The sequence below is a fragment of the Loxodonta africana genome, chromosome 12 (genome assembly GCF_030014295.1).
Source record: "Loxodonta africana isolate mLoxAfr1 chromosome 12, mLoxAfr1.hap2, whole genome shotgun sequence".
In the NCBI taxonomy this organism is placed as follows: domain Eukaryota; kingdom Metazoa; phylum Chordata; class Mammalia; order Proboscidea; family Elephantidae; genus Loxodonta; species Loxodonta africana.
Window position 1 is genome coordinate 51,560,674 of NC_087353.1, and position 17,873 is coordinate 51,578,546.

A 17,873-nucleotide genomic window follows, 5' to 3' on the forward strand; every position below is an offset into this window, starting at 1 on the left:
GTCTGTAGGCAGTCTTTTTACTCTTTTGGTGAAGTCTTTGATGAGCATAAGTGTTTGATTTTTAGGAGCTTCCAGTTATCTAATTTTTCTTATAAGTTTTTTAAAATGTTTTCTATAGTGTTTATGCCATGTATTAGGGCTCCTAACATTGTCCCTATTTTTTTCTTCCATGATCTTTATCATTTTAGATTTTTTATTTAGGTCTTTGATCCATTTTGAGTTAGTTTTTGTGCATGGAGTGAGGTATGGGTCTTGTTTCATTTTTTTGCAGATGGACATCCAGTTATGCCAGCACTATTTGTTAAAAAGACTATCTTTTCCCCATTTAACTGTTTTGGGGCCTTTGTCAAATATCAGCTGCTCATATGTGGATAGATTTATGTCTGGATTCTCAATTCTGTTCCATTGGTCTATGTATCTGTTGTTGTACCAGTACCGCTGTTTTGTCTACTCTGGGGGTATAATAGGTTCTAAAATCAGGTAGAGTGAGGCCTCCCACTTTGTTCTTCTTTTACGGTAATGCCTTATTTATCCAGGGCCTCTTTCCCTTCCATATAAAATTGGTGATTTGTTTCTCCATCTCATTAAAGAATGTTGTTGGGATTTGGATTGAAATTGCATTAAATGTATAGATCGTTTTTGGTAGAATAGATATTTTTATAATGTTAAGTCTTCCTATCCATGAGCAAGGTACGTTCTTCCACTTATGTAAGTCTCTTTTGGTTTCTTGCAGAAGTGTACTGCAGTTTTCTTTTTATAAGTCTTTTACAACTCTGGTAAGATTTATTCCTAAGTATTTTATCTTCTTGGGGGCTGCTGTAAATGGCATTGATTTGGTGATTTCCTCTTCGATATTCTTTTTGTTGGTGTAGAGGAATCCAACTGATTTTTGTATGTTTATCTTGTATCCCGATACTCTGCTGAACTCTTCTATTAGTTTCAGTCGTTTTCTTGAGGATTCCTTAGGTGTCTAAGATCATATCATCTGCAAATAGAGATACTTTTACTTCTTCCTTGCCAATCTGGATGCCCTTTATTACTTTATCTAGCCTAATTGCACTGGCTAGGAATTCCAGTACAATGTTGAGTAAGAGTGGTGATAAAGGGCATCATTGTCTGGTTCCTGATCTCAATGGGAATGTTTTCAGGCTCTTTCCATTTAGGGTGATGTTGGATGTTGGCTTTGTATAAATGCCCTTTATTATGTTGAGGAATTTTCCTTCTATTCCTATTTTGCTGAGAGTTTTTATCATGAATGAGTGTTGAACTTTGTCAAATGCCTTTTCTGCATCAATTGATAAAATCATGTGATTCTTGTCTTTTCCTTTATTTATGTGGTGGATTACATTGATTGTTTTTCTAATGTTGAACCATCCCTGCATACCTGGTATGAATCCCACTTGGTCATGGTGAATTATTTTTTTGATATGTTGTTGAATTCTATTGGCTAGAATTTTGTTGAGGATTTTTGCATCTACATTCATGAGGGATACAGGTCTATAATTTTCTTTTCTTGTGGTGTCTTTACCTAGTTTTGGTGTCAGGGGTATGGTGGCTTCATAGAATGAGTTTGGGAGTATTCCATCCTTTTCTATGGTCTGAAGTACCTTTAGTAGTAGTGGTGTTAACTGTTCTCTGCAAGTTTGGTAGAACTCTGAAGCGAAGCCATCCGGACCAGGGTTTTTTTTGTTGGGAGTTTTTTGATTACCTTTTCAATCTCTTCTTTTGTTATGGGTCTATTTAGTTCTTCTACCTCTGTTTGCGTTAGTTTAGGTAGGTAGTGTGTTTCTAGGAATTTATCCATTTTTTTCTAGGTTTTCAAATTTGTTTAAGTATAGTTTTTCATAGTAATCTGATAAGATTCTTTTAATTTCAGTTGGGTCGGTTGTAATATCACTCATCTCATTTCTTATTCGGGTTATTTGCTTCCTGTCCTGTTTTTCTTTTGTCAGTTTGGCCAGTGGTTTATCAATTTTATTGATTTTTTAAAAAAACCAGCTTTTGGTCTTGTTAATTTTTTCAATTGTTTTTCTGTTTTCTATTTCATTTAGTTCAGCTCTAATTTTTATTATTGTTTTCTTCTGATGCCTGTGGATTTCTTTTGGTGCTCTATATTTGTTCAAGTCGTAGGGATAGTTCTTTGATTTTGGCCCTTTCTTCTTTTTGGATGTGTGCATTTATTGATATAAATTGGCTCTGAGCACCGCTTTTGCTATGTCCCAAAGGTTCTGATAGGAAGTGTCTTCATTCTCATTGGATTCTCTGAATTTCTTTATTTCATCCTTAACATCTTCTATCATCCAGTCTTTTTTCAGCAGGGTATTGTTTAGTTTCCAAGTGTTTGATTTCTTTTCCCTGCTTTTGTAGTTATTGATTTCCACTTTTATGGCCTTATGGTCAGAGAAGATGCTTTGTAATCTTTCAATGTTTCGGATTCTGCTAAGGCTTGCTTAATTAGCTAATATGTGGTCTATTCTAGAGAATGTTCCATGTGCACTAGAAAAGAAAGTATAGTTGGTTGCTGTTGGGTGGAGTGTTCTGTATATGTCTATGAGGTCAAGTTGGTTGATTGTGGCATTTAGAACTTCCGTGTCTTTCTTGAGCTTCTTTCTGGATGTCCTGTCCTTCACCAAAAGTGGTATGTTGAAGTCTCCTACTATTATTGTGGAGCTGTCTGTCTCACTTTTCAATGGTGATAGAGTTTGTTTTATGTATCTTGCAGCCCTGTCATTGGGTGCATAAATATTTAATATGGTTATATCTTCTTGATGTATTGTACCTTTAATCATTATATAGTGTCCTTCCTTATCCTTTCTGATGGATTTAACTTTAAAGTCTATTTTGTCAGAAATTAATATTGCCACTCCTGGTCTTTTTTGATTGTTGTTTGCTTGATATATTTTTTTTCCATCATTTGAGTTTTCATTTGTTTGTGTCTCTAAGTCTAAGGTTTGTCTCCTATAGGCAGTATATAGACGGATCTTGTTTTTTAATCCATTTTGCCACTGTCTGTCTCTTTATTGGTGCATTTAGTCCATTTACATTCAGGGTAATTATGGATAGGTGTGAATTTAGTGCTATCATTTTGGTGTCTTTTTTTGTGTGTTGACAGCCTCTTTTTCCCACTTGATTTTTTGTGCTGGGTAGATTTTCTTTGTATATTGTCCTTTCCTCATATTTGTTGTTGTTGATTTTGTTTCTGCTGAGTCTGTATTTTTCCCTTGTATTTTATTTTGATGAGTAGGAGTGTTTGTCTCCTTTGTGGTTACTTTATTATCTACCCTTATTTTTCTAAATTTATAACTAACTTGTATTTCTTGTATTGCCGTATCTTCCTCTCCATATGGAAGGTGTATGATTACATTTCTTAGTCTGTCTTTATTTTTTTTAATGTTGTCTTCTTTTATGTAATAATATTGCCGTCACCCTGTGTTGGGCTTTTTTTTTTTTTTTTAATCTTGCTTTGTTTTGTTTTGTTTTTGGATTTCCCTGTCTGCGTTGACTTCTGGTTGCTTTGCCCAGTGTTCTAGTCTTGGGTCGATACCTAATATTATTGATTTTCTAACCAAAGAACTCCCTTTAGTATTTCTTGTAGTTTTGGTTTGGTTTTTATGAATTCCCTCAACTTGTGTTTATCTGGAAATGTCTTAATTTCACCTTCATATTTAAGAGACAGTTTTGATGGATATATGATTCTTGGCAGGCAGTGTTTTCCTTCAATTTCTTATATATATCATCCCATTGCCTTCTTGCCTGCATGGTTTCTGCCGAGTAGTCCGAGCTTATTCTTACTGGCTCTCCCTTGTAGGTGACTTTTCTTTTATCCCTCACTGCTCTTATCTTTGGTTTTGGCAAAAAAAAAAAAAAAAAAAAAAAATTGCAAGCTTGTTTATAATATGGCTTGGTGTCTTTCTTTTAAGATCTACCTTATGTGGAGTTTGATGAGCACCTTGGATAGATATCGTCTCATCCCTCACAATATCAGGGAAGTTTTCTGCCAACAAATCCTCAACAATCTTCTCTGTATTTTCTGTTATCTCTCTCTGCTATGTTCTGGTACTCCAATCACATGATTCTTAACATTTCTTCATTTTTTTAAATTCTTTTATTTGATTTTTCTTCAAATATATTAATGCCAAGCAATTATCTTTGAGTTCAGAAATTCTAGCTTCTACTTGCTCAATTCTGCTCCTCTGACTTTCTACTGAGTTGTCTAATTCTGTAATTTTATTGTTAATCTTCTGAATTTCTGACTGCTGTCTGTCTGTGGATTTTTCCAGTTTATTAAACTTCTCATTATGTTCTGAATAATCTTTCGGATTTCTTCAGTTGCTTTATCTGTGTGTTCCTTGACTTGTTCTGCGTATTGCCTCATTTCCTTCCTGATGTCTTGAAGGGTTCTGTATATTAAACTTTTGTATTCTGCAACTGGTAATTCCAGGAATGCACTTTCATCCAGAAGATCCCTGGATTCCTCGTTTTGAGAGCCTGTTGAGGTAATCATGGTCTGTTTCTTTATGTGACTTGATATTGACTGTTGTCTCTGAGCCATCTATAAGTTATTGTATTAGTTTATGCTTGCTTACTGTGTCATAGCTGCTTGCTTTGTTTTGTTTTGGTATACTCCTATGGGTTGCTTGAGTGAGCTAGCTTGATTATTTTTGCCTTTGGAGCTCTGGTGTCCTGTCCCCAGCTGGCTAGAGCTGTTATCAGGTATGTCAGTCTAGGAGTCCATTCAGTTTTCTTGTATGAATTCAGCTCAGGTTTCCAGGTAGCTGATATCCAGTGTGTGGTACAGGCTCTGTCCTACAGTCTTAGAGGGGCAAGGGTGATTGGCGTATATACCGGTATCTGATTGCAGCAGGGGGTCATGCTCTGAATAAGGCAGGAGGCTGAGAACTGACCCCCAAGTGTCTCTGAGGAAAACACGTCTCTGTTCCCTAGAGCGTGCTTGTGGGTGGGCTCTGCAGAGGGACCATGGGCATCCAAAGTTTCTGTTGTAAGGACTGGGAGGTACCAGTTATCTCGGGACCCCTGTTGTGGGTGGCTGGGCGACCGAAGTGGAGCCACCAGTCCTTAGGTCCCTGTTGTGGGTAGGTGAGGACCTTGTTTAATAGGCAAAGCAATGTCAAACGTCATACACCCACCACTCCACTGCACAGCTGAAATGGTTGGAGTTTGCCAACAAGGGTCTATTCTCCTGAAATAAGCCCGCACAGTTCCATGCAGAAGGGAAAGGTGCTCAGTGTCCACAGACGGTTTATGCCTGGACAGGAGCTGCTTCTGTCCTGAGCGCCTCCAGTTAATGGAGCTAGCAAATTATCTTTTCCCCCCAGTTGCAAGTTTTTTCCTTCCCCAAGGCCAGGAGGACAGCTCCAGGTACTCACCAGGGTCTATCTCAGGCCCAGGTCTTCAGCCCCTGAAGCTGGCTTGAGGGTGGGGGGGTCGTGGCAAAACATACGCAAATACTTAGCTTCTGCCAAGAGCACACTTCTCAGGTTTTGGAGATATGAGTGGGCTGTGTGGGTGGCTGCTTCTGCCTGAGGAAACTGCGGCCAAATGCTAGTACCAGCCGGCCCCTGCCGATGCCTCTACTCCAGCCTGAGGGCTCCCCGCGATTCAGGTCCAGTAACTCCTCTCTGCTTCTGAATAGTCTCTTCCTTCCCCTGCCCCTCAGTTCGTTGTCTAAACTTACCTTTCATGCTCAGGGCTCCCAGCTTGTCACAAATATACTCATTTCACTTGTTTTTTCGGGTCTTTGTTGTAAAGAGGGCTCCACGGAAGCGCCTGTCTATTCCACTATCTTGGCTCCGCCAGAGGATGTACTTTTTCAGTTAAAAAATTCTAGTCCTACAAATGATCTTTATCCTTAACTATAGGTCAAAACTGATCCTTTTACTCTAGGAAAATCTACCTCTAATTCCACATGTGGTCCATATACATCCATCATTTACAGGTGTGCATTAAGGTGACATGTGTTTCTTTGCCACTTCTCCCAAGGCCCCTGAAGTTTCCAATGCAAGATATTTTGGGATAGGTGTTTTCACAGGAAGACAGATAATAGTTGAGGAGTCATCTGCTCTGGTAGTCAAAGTCCTCTCTATGTGACAGCTCTGCCACATCCATGTCACACGCTTCTTTACACTTCATCATACCTGTTCACACTTCAAAACATTGAGGAATCAATTAACATTTTTGTTGGTGCTCACACATCACTTTGTGTCAAACCGGCCACTCTTTTGACAGGGACTGACATTTACCGTCCTTGTTGGAAACTTTCCAAGGAATGGATCAAAATACAACCAAACTTGGCTACAAAATAATTGAAATAATTATAAAGGGCAATCAATACTTCAAATGGTAAATGAGAATGAACTCTCCGTTGTTCATTTTAATGTGACAATATGTTGTAAGCATGGAGTGCTAACTGCCACTTGGTATGCGTTTGACCTTGGGAAAAGAGGATCCCCTCGGAACTGAGTTGTATCATTAGGAAAATGGAAATAATAATAATACCTAACGTGGGGCTTTTATATGTTTGTCATTCTGTTGAACTGTGGAGGCTTGTGTGTTGCTGTGATGCTTGAAGATTTACCACTAGTAGTTCAAAACAGCAGGGTCACCCTTGACGGATAGTTTTCAGCTGAGCTTCTAGACTAAGACAGACTAGAAAGAAGGACCTGGAAGTCTACTTCTGAAACAATTGGCTAGTGACAACCTTATGAATAGCAGCGGAACATTGATATACTGCTGGAAGGTGAGCCTCTCAGGTTGGAAGGCACTCAAAATACGACTGGGGAAGAGCTGCCTCCTCAAAGTAGAATCAAACTTAATGATGTGGATGGAGTCAAGCTTTCGGGACCTTCATTTGCTGATGTGGTACAACTCAAAATGAGAAGAAACAGCTGCAAACACCCATTTAATAATAGGAATCTGGAATGTACAAAGTATGAATCTAGAAAAATCAGAAGTAGTCAAAAATGAAATGGAACACATAAAGATCAATATCCTAGACATCAGTGAGCTGAAATGGACTGGTATTGGACAATTTGAATTAGGCAATCATGTGGTCTACTATGCCGGGAATGACAAATTGAAGAGAAATGGTGTTGCATTCATTGTCAAAAAGAACATTTCAAAATCTATCCTTAAATACAATGCTGTCAGTTAATACAACTATTATTAAAATTTATACACCAACCACTAAGGCCAAAAATGAAGAAACTGAAGATTTTCACCAACTTCTGAAGTCTAAAATTTATCAAACATGCAATCAAGATGCATTGATAATTCCTGGCAATTAGAATGCGTAAGTTGCAAACAAGGAAAAAGGACTGGTATCTGGAAAACACAGCCTTAGTGACAGAAATGACAGTGGAGATCACGTGGTAGAATTTTGCAAGATCAATGACTTCTTTTTTCAATAACAGAAACATTGACTATACATGTGGAATCAAATCGACTACATTTGTGGAAAAAGGAATCAAATCGACTACATTTGTGGAAAAAGATGGAAAAGTTCAACATCATCAGTCAGAATAAGGCCAGGGGCTGACTATGGAACAGACCATCTATTGCTCCTATGCAAGTTGAAGTTGAAGAAAATTTGAACAAGTTCTTGAGAGCTAAAGTATGACCTTGAGTATATTCCACCTGAACTTAGATACCATCTCAGGAATGGATTTGACACATTGAACACTAATGACTGAAGACCAGGTGAGTTGTGGAATGACATCAGTGACATTATACATGAAGAAAGCAAGAAATCATTAAAAAGATAAGAAAGAAAGAAAGACCAAAATGGGTGTCAGAAGAGACTTCTGAAAGTGACTCTTGAACGTAGGGTAGCTAAAGCAAAAGGAAGAAATGATAGATTAAAAGAGCTAAACAGGAGATTTCAAAGGGCAGCTAGAGAAGACAAAGTAAAGTATTACAACGAAATGTGTAAAGACCTGGAGATAGAAAACTAAAAGGGAAGAATATTCTTGGCATTTCTCAAGTTGAAAGAACTGAAGAAAAAATCCAAGCTTCAAGTCCAATTTTAAAGGATTCTGCGGGGAAAATATTAAACAACACAGAAAACATCAAAAGGAGATGGAAGGAACACAGTCACTGTACCAAAAAGAATTGGTTGATGTTCATCCATTTCAGGAGGTAGCATATGATCAAGAACCGATGGTTTGAATGAAGAGGTCCAAGCTGCCCTTAAGGCACTGGTGAAAAATGAAGCTCCAGGAATCAATGGAATACCAATTGAGATGTTTCAACAAACGGATGCAGCACTGGAAGTGCTCACTCATCTATGCCAAGAAATTTGGTTGACAGTTACATTGCCAACTGACTAGAGGAGATCCATATTTGTGCCCATTCCAAAGAAAGGAGATCCAATAGAATGGAAAAATTATTGAACAATATTATTAATATCACATGCAGGTAAAATTTTGCTGAAAATCATTCAATAGTGGTTACAACAGTACATTGACAGGGAACTGCCAGAATTACAAACCGGATTCAGAAGAGGACATGGAACAAGGGATATCATTGCTGATTGTCAGATGGATTATAGTTGAAAGCAGTGAATACCAGAAAGGTGCTTTACCTGTGTTTCATCCATTGACTATGCAAAAGCATTCAATTGTGTGGATCATAACAAATTATGGATAATATTGCGAAGAATGGGAGTTCCAGGACACTTAATTGTGCTCATGGTGAACCTGTATGTAGACCAAGAGGCAGTCATGAGAATAGAACAAAGGGATACTGCATGGTTTAAAATCTGGAAAGGTGTGTGTCAGGGTTGCGTATTTTCACCATACTTATTAAACCTGTATGCTGAGCAAATAATCTGAGAAGCTGGATTATATGAAGAAGAATGTGGCATCAGGATTGGAGGAAGGCTTACTGACAACCTGCGGTATGCAGATGACACAGCCTTGCTTGTTGAAAGTCAAGAGGAATTGAAGCACTTATTGATGGAAATCAAAGATCACAGCCTTCAGTATGGATTACACCTCAACATAAAGAAAACAAAAAATCCTCACAACTGGACCAATAAACAACATTATGATAAATGGAGAAAAATTGAAGTTGTCAAGGATTTCAGTTTGCTTGGATCTACAGTCAACACCTACGGAAACAGAAATCAAGAAATCAGATGACACATTGCATTGGGCAAATCTGCTGCAAGGAAAAAAAAAAAAGATCTCTTTAAAGTGCTAAAAAGCAAAGTTGCCACCTTAAGGACTAAGGTGTACCTGACCCAAGCCATGGTGTTTTCAGTTGCCTCATATGTATGCAAAAGCTGGACAATGAATAAGGGAGACTGAAAAGAATTGATGCCTTTGAATTACGGTGTTGGTGAAGAACATTGAATATACAATTGACTGTCAGAACAATGAACAAATCTGTCTCGGAAGGAGTTCAGCCAGAATGCTCATTAGAAGCAAGGATGATGAGACTTCATCTTACATACTTTTTACATGTTATCAGGAGGGACCAGACCCTAGAGGAGGACATCATGCTTGGGAAAATAGAGGGTCAGAGAAAAAGAGGAAGACACAGTGGCTGCAACAATGGGCTCAAACATAGTAACAATTATGAGGATGGTGCTGGACTGAGCAGTGTTTCTTTCTGTTTTAAATAGGGTTGCTGTGAGTCAGAATTGACTCCACAGCACCTAATGACAACAGCAATGTGGTCCTTACCTCATAGGGTTAGTGAAGATCTAATGAAATACAGTGTGCAAAACACTCTTCGCAAAAGAGCAAAACCCAACCAAAAACCAAACCCATTGCCATCAAGTTGATTACAACTCACAGAGACTCTATAGGACAGAGTAGAACTGCCCCATATGGGCAGCTGGTGGTTTTGAACTGCTGAACTTTTGGTTAGCAGCCAAGCTCTTAACCACTTCACCACCAGGACTCCAATCAAAAGAACAAAGGGCTACATAAATGCAAGGTATTCTAGCATACTGCTAAAATGTAAAGTGTTAAACAACAAAATGAACAATCCTACAATAATAAATTGACATGAAGAAATTGAAAGACTGGTAAATTTTTTAAAAAAACAGTAGTAATGGCCATTGTGTGTAGCATACCCAGATAGAATTAAATCTTATGAAGAAGGCAGCCTGTAAAGGATACCTCATATCTGGTTTTGTACAAAAAAGGACACCAAAAGCTTGATTGAAATAGTCATGTAGTAAGTTGTTCTTAAAGGTTGTCCAAAGGCTGATGACATGCTGGTGCTTCATCAAAATCCTTAGGGAATTTTTTTTTTTTTAAATATTTGATTGTTAAAATTTTCAAACATATAGAAAAGAAGGTATTTTACAGTTAACACCCATATACTCACCACCTAACTTATCGCATATCTATCCATCTTCTTGTTTTGATGCTTTCCATAATAAGTTGCAAGCATCAGTGCACTTCCACCAGAAGAGAGAATCCAGAAATAGACCAATGTATACAACTGATGCATGACAAAGGTACAAAAGTTATTTGGTGGAGAAAGGGTGGTCTTTTCAACAATGGTGCTGAAACAATTGCATATCTGTATACAAAAAAAAAAAATTGATCCATACTTTGCACCCTATATAAAAATTAACTCAAAATGGATCATAACCCAAAGTATAAAACCTAAAAATATAATAAATTAACTAATAGAAATCACTGGAGAAAATCTTTGTGACCTTGGGTTAAGCAAAGATTTCTTAGATACCACATCGAAAGCACAATCCATAAAATAACAAATTAATAAATAGGACTTCAGAAAAATGAAAAACCCCTGTTTGAAAGACACTGTTAAAAAATGAAAAGACATGCCACAGAATGGAAGAATATATTTGCAAATCATGTGTCTCATAAAGAATTTTTATCCAGAATGTATAAAGAACTCTTAAAATGCAACAATATGAAACAATCCGATTAAAAACCAAGCAAAAGATTTGAACACACACTTCACTGAAGAAGGTGTATAGATCGTAAATAAGTATATGGAAGCATGTTCAACATCATTTGTCATCAGGGAATTACAAATTAAAACAACGGAGAGATACTATTATATACCTATTAAAATGACTAAAATCCGAAAAACATAATACAAATGCCCATGAGGATATAGAGCAACAAAAACTGTCATTCATTCCAGGTAAAAAAAAAAAAAAAAAAAATTTTTTTTCTTTATTTTACCTGGAATGAATGTAGGAATGCAAAATGGTACACAGCCACTTTGGAAGACATTTTAGCAGTTTCTTATAAAATTAAACATAAGCTTGCCTTATGATTTAGCAATTGTGCCTGTAGGTGTTTGCCAACTGATTTGAAACTTATGTCCACACAAAAACTTACACATGAATGCTGATAGCAGATTTATCCATAATTGTAAAATACTGGAATCAACCAAGATGGCCTTCAGTAGGGGAATGGATAAACAAATGGTAGTACATCCATACAATGGAATATTTTAGTAATAAAAAGAAGTTATTAATTCACACAACATGGATGAAGCTTAAATGCATTTTGCTAAGACTCCAAAGGCTACATGCATACTGTTTGTTTCCACTCTTTGGCAATCTGACAAAGGCAGAGAGAGACAGGGTAATTTGTTTGTGGTCACATAGCTAATAAGTGTTGGAGCTGGCAATCTGGCTCCAAAGTCCATGCATGTAATCATTCACTGCACTACATCTAGAGTGCAGTAAATAAGGTGAAAAGTAGAATGGGTGACTGATAGGCCCTGAGGGGCATAAAGAGAGAAAAAAAAAAAGTTCTGTGCAGAATGCATTGTGATACGCAGCTCTGAGCACTGGCAGGAAGCCGTGGGGAAAGGAAAGCAGGGCAGCCACCAGTCCAATTTGGCAGACAGCAGAGTGGAGAGGTATTACTTATTTTTAGCAACAGTGGCTCAGCGGCAGCACAAGCAGCTTGAGAAATGCAGACGTTGATCTTCAGAGACAAGAAGTACCTCAGTGTTGGGGGACAGCCCCAGCAAGGAAAGACCCTTGCTGCACGTCCTGGCAGATATTCTGAAGAACTGACACATAGCCATTTCCAGATTCATACATTCAGGGAAACTTAATGACACAGGCAAGCAGTTGCTCTTCAGTGGCGGCCGGCTGGAGTATTTTCTCCAACCACCTAGCAAGGGACCCAAGCTTACATACCACTCCAGCTGGGACCAAGGCTCATCGTTTTTCTCCCACATCCTTGGGTATTCAGTGTTCCCAGGGACTTCACATCCAGGCCCAGATGTTCTCCTTCTTGTTGCTAAGGCATTCCTCTGCCTTGGCTGCTGGCCCAATCATGCCATTCCTGGCCTAGTACCTTAGGCTTAGTCCATCCCATATTCGTCCCCAGCATGATTGGGGAAGGAGCAAAACTGATTCTATTACGGATGGATGCATATAATTGAATAGCATTACCCTACACTGAGGCTTTTGGAGGCTGGGCTCATGGGTGCCTGAAAGCAAAAGGGCCCCTGGGCAAGCTTCAGATATTCAGACACAACTTCCCACACAGGTGAGGGTGGCAACAACTCTTACAATGCCAAATAGGAGACACCAGCAAAGTTGCACTGGTGCTCCCATTGTAAAAACCCAAGCCTTTCTAGAGAGCTCTGAACCAGGCCCTTCCTCCTGACCAAGGCAAGATGCATGCTGCAGACTGGGAAGAATAAAAGCCACTAGTCTGCAAAACCCAGGTCAGCTGCCAGTAAAATACCTACCCCAGGTTCCAGGACAGAAGAAGAAGCCTCCTCCTACATTCAATGACCAAAATTTAACTGAATCTAATCTTCTGTCTGATTTGAGAGAAACATGCAAATGCATCCTTCATTCTGTTGCCTGCTCTGGGGTTCTCCTGTCCACCTCTTTTTTCTCTAGGGAAATGACATGGGATCAGGGTGTGGACTAACATTCTACCATTCTACCCCAAGAATGAATTTCTGGGATAGGGAGGTTTTCCCATCCTTTGAGATAAGACTTTACTCTTCTCCTGAAGTAGGGATAAACCTGTAGGATAGGGATTTTTGCCAGCAGTGGGATTTAGCTTTCCAACGCCTTTAAGAGTTGGGGGTGGGAGTGGGGGGGGCTGTTCTGCCTACTGTTTTGGGTACTTGGATGAGCTACCACAGTTTTTATCCTCTTTCTCATTCTTTAATCCCTGCACTTTGCATGGTAGAAAGAGATCCCAGTCATAGAAAGAGATTGCCCCAAGGTCACTGGTGACTTCCAAATCCACCTACCTCCCCTTAGTCCTCACGCTTTATAATATCTAGGCTTTACTCAACATGGTTTCCCACCATCTCTTTCTTAAAATTGTCTTCTTCCTTGGCTTTCTTGTTTCCATTTGACCTTGGCTCTTATCTTACTTCCCTGGCTATGACTGCTCTACATCCCTTCTGCCCCTCCTCTTCTCATATTTAAGTCCAGTGCATAAGGCTTAGCTTTCAGGTGAGCAAAACATGCTGCTTCAGGAAGGGTTTCTGTGTATCTGGAGCAGCTTAGAGAATTGGGATAGGTGTCTCGTAATCAGAGACAAAAAGGCGTAGAATAATTTTGGCTCCCAGCACAGTTTCACGTTTAATGGGAGGATCAGGCTCATTGAACGGCAGTTTTATTTTTGTTTATTTTTCAACAGAGGAACTACATGTTCTGACAGTTTGATGTTTCCATACTGTGTATGAAATAGCTGGTTTATCTTATCTTTGGAACAGATCTGGCAGCTAAAATTCTAAGATGCTTTTTTTCATAAATAGAAATATATCAGAGCAAAGCCTCTTTAAAGCACTAGTATCAAGGGGCAGAAAAGTCTCTATTCTTATTAGGTGACCACTGTGTAAGTAGTTAGGTTTTAAGAGATGACACGGCCCTATGGTAAATCTGAATCAACAGTATAACGGGGAATGCTCTAACACTGTTTAACTGGATAACAAAATATGGTATGTTTGGTTTAATATACACCAGGGTGATTTCAAGTATCATTTTCTCCATGAACGTTGTTAAAGTTAACTATTATGATTCTTCTGTCTTCAAATGAGGTTTCCCACAGTTGCATCAAAAATGAAAGCAAATGATATTTGTGTTAAGGCTCAATAATCTTTTAATTCACTGAATTAAGGGTTTCCCAATTAGAAGCAAAAGGCAGGTCTAGGAAAAGAAATGTGTGAGTATATACCTTCTGTTTAGAGACTTTTTGGATTAAAAGATACCGGAACAGATAACATCACAAAATCAGTTTTTGCTGTCATGGCAAGGTTAAGACTGCTGCTATTGCCAGGATATACCACCCTGTCACAGCTGATCTTGATGGTGAAAACTGGTGCCTTAATTTCAAGTGGTCTGTTCTAGTTCTGACTTAGGCCTCATTCTGGTTAGTCACACTGTCATTCTCACCGCAGATTGCCTTTTGACATCTTCATCTACAAAAGGATCCTGTAGCCAAGACTCAGTGTGTGGAGTCAATTCAACGTCTCTTCAGTGGCCAATGGTCTCTGGGACCTGGTGCTGATGGGGGAGGAAAGGAGCTGAGAAATAGCACAAGCCACAGTTGGAAGCAAGGCTGGAAGGAAAACAGTATTTCTCTTTGTGTACATGGGGATATTATTGGGAGCCATGTATAAATGAAATTCTGGAGGGAACCTTACTATGCAAAGTTAAAGCCTGCCATAATCAGAGCCAGAGCCAGTGATTTTTTTTTAATACTAATGGAAAAAAAAAAAAAAAAAACTTTCAATCTATTTTTGAATATAGAATACACTAAGAAAAATAGGAAAATCAGATGTGTTGGAAAATCTAGCTTTTATGAACCCCTATTTTATATCTTTAAAAGTCAGTGCATACATAAAAGGAGTCCCTGGGTGGTACGAACAGTTGTTAATGCACTTGGCTGTTAACTGAAAACTGGAGGTTAAGGCTCACCCAGAGGTACTGTGGAAGAAAGGCCTAGTGATTTCCTTTCGAAAGATCAGCCATTGAAAGCCCTAAGGAGCACAGTTCTACTCTGACACACGTGGGGTTGCCACGAGTCTGAATCGACTTCACAGCAACCGGTATACTGTTATTCATAAATAAAAGACTTTGAACCATTACCTTATTTCCTAAGTCAACAATGGCTCCTCTAAAACATTACTGTGTTTCCAGGTATTTGTTCTGATGTTCAAAAATGTCAATAATATTTTCCATTGTAGTGTTGTCTTCATGCAAAACTCTGACTCTGTTGATCACCAGCATTTATTCAGCATCCAGTTTTAGGCCTAGTGGATAATATGCATATCAACAAGACTCACACAAGTCTACAAGGTAGATATGAATTAAAATGAAGAAATTGAGGCTCGCAGATGTTATTTGCCCAGGGACACAGAGCTGGTAAGTGGTAGAGATGATCTGAATCCTTGTCTTTCTGGCTCCAACACCCATAGTCTTTTCATTATAATAAAATTATACTGACTCTTTACCACACTGGAAGTTGTATCATATGATTTTGGGAAGCATGTGACTTATAATGTACAAGTTAAAAACAGTAATTATTGTAAAAATGGTCACATATTATGTTTGTTTGTTTTTTAATTGCAATTTTTTCCTTTTGTTTATGTTGTAGGTAGAACCCACACCCTGTCAATAAGAGGCAGTAAGTTGGGAGAGGTGGTAGGAGGAAACTGCAATTTTGCCATCACCAAGAGTAGGGCTATAAATGGCATCTTCTCTCCAGATGCACAACTCTCCCCTGGACATCACTTACTGGAGCGTTTTTTCCTTTCAGGGAATACTCATGGTTGTGTGGGTGCTCTGCTACACTAGATTAATGGAATCCAATGCTTAGGTGTCAGCCAGGGTTTCTATGGATGACCCAAACGCTGTTATGCCCAGGCAACCTGGGGTATGTGCAAGCATCTGTCACCCTGATGTGAACCTGCAGTACAACAAATTGTTATTATATAGACCTTCTAGTCATGGTCTTGTAACTCCCGCAAAATGATTGGGTGGGACAATACAAATAAAGTGCTTGGGGCCCACCAAGAGGATTGTACAGCCTGCTAATGCAAATAAAGTGCATGGAATTCTTGCAGGGGTGTTGTTGTTAGGTGCCATTGAGTCGGTTCCTACTCACAGTGATCCTATGTACAACAGAATGAAACACTGCCCAAAACACTTATGACGGAGGGACTATGCAAATAAGGTACATGGAACCTTTGTAGTGGATTGGCCAGTTTTATCATCCTCCTATACACTGTGATGGTTAAGATTGTGTGTCAGCTTGGCTGGGCCATGATTCCCAGTGTTTATATGTGATCAGTCCTGTCATGAAATCAGCTGGGAGTAGCCAATCAGTTGAAAGGAAGTTTCCTTGGGGGTGTGGCCTGCATCTGAATATAAGCAGAGGTTCTGGCATTTTTCTTGCTCTGGGTCACGGGTACCTCCTGTTCATCTGTCCTCTGATTCTTGGAACTTGAGCTGGCAGCTTATCTGCTGATCTTGGGATTCATCAATCTTCACAGCCTATGAGCAGAGCTCTGCTCTCCGACCTGCAGATCTTGGATTCACCAGCCCCTCTAGCTAAGTGAATCAGGAGAAGCCTTGCAGTCTTATCTGCCAATCTTAGGATTCATCAGTTGTCACAGCCTATAAGCAAGAGCCCTGATTTCCAACCTACTGATCTTGGGTTCACCAGCCCCTGCAGCTACGTGAATCAGGAGAAACCTCTATCCTAATCCACAGACTTGGGACATTCCAACCTCTACAATCACGTGAGCTGTTTCTTTGATATAAATCTATTTCTGTGCATATTTACATGCTTTACTGATTTTGCTTCTCTAGAGAACCCAGCCTAAGATAGCAGCCAATCCCAGAGGTCGGAGGGGGAACTCACGACCATCAAGAAGAAGAGCCAGGAGCAGAGCAAGTCCTTTGGACCTGGGGTCCCTGCACTGAGAGCCTCCTAGACCCAGGAGACAGGGAGAGCTGTAATACTGTTTGCAGCAGTGGCTTAAGAAGGCAGGAATCAGAGACTGGTGCGAGACAGCATGATGGGCTTCCCAACCCACAAAGTGAGGCAGCTACAGTGGGCTTCCCAGGTGATGGAGAGCCTTCAGGCAGGAGGCTTGCCACAGAGTAGGGTGCCTCTGGGCACTTATCAGCAGAGCTAAAGAGCTTTATAACACTTACTCCAGCAGGGCAGAGGCTGACGGTGGGGGACCGAGGTTGGCAGGTTTGAGGCTTAGAGTGAAGGCCAGATGGCAGAGGCACAGCCAAGAAGAAGCTGTCCTAACTGAAGTACTGCACTGTATCCTGGGTTGTTCCTGTTACTTCCAAATTGATCCTGATCCTGAATTGTATGTAATCTGTTATTTCCCTAATAAACCTCATAATCATGAGTATGGTTTGTGAGTTCTAGGTGTCCATTGCAACAAATTATTTAACCCTTTAACCCAGCAGAAAAGTAGAGAATGCCTTGGGAGGGAAGGGTGGTGTCATATTTGGTAAAAAGGAAGTTTGGAGAGTGGAAGTATATGCATTCTGTGAAGTACTTTAACATTCGTTATTTAATTTTCCCAGCATAACCTATGGGGTAGATACTGTTATTCTTATATACAGATGAGGGAACTAAAGTTGAAAGAATCAAAGTAACCATATAAATTGACCTAGCTGATAAGGAGCAAAGCCTGGATCTAAACCCAAATCTGCCTGACTTCTCTGATCTTTCCTCTACAACCTGCTTCCTATAATAGATGGCAAATGTATACCTGGTCAGAATTCAATAACTCCAGGTGTTAAATTGACATGTCATTTATACTACAGATACCAGCAATAAAAATATTCACCGTAACCACACACACACACCAAGGTTGGAATGTTAATGAGTCGTGCCTCTGGC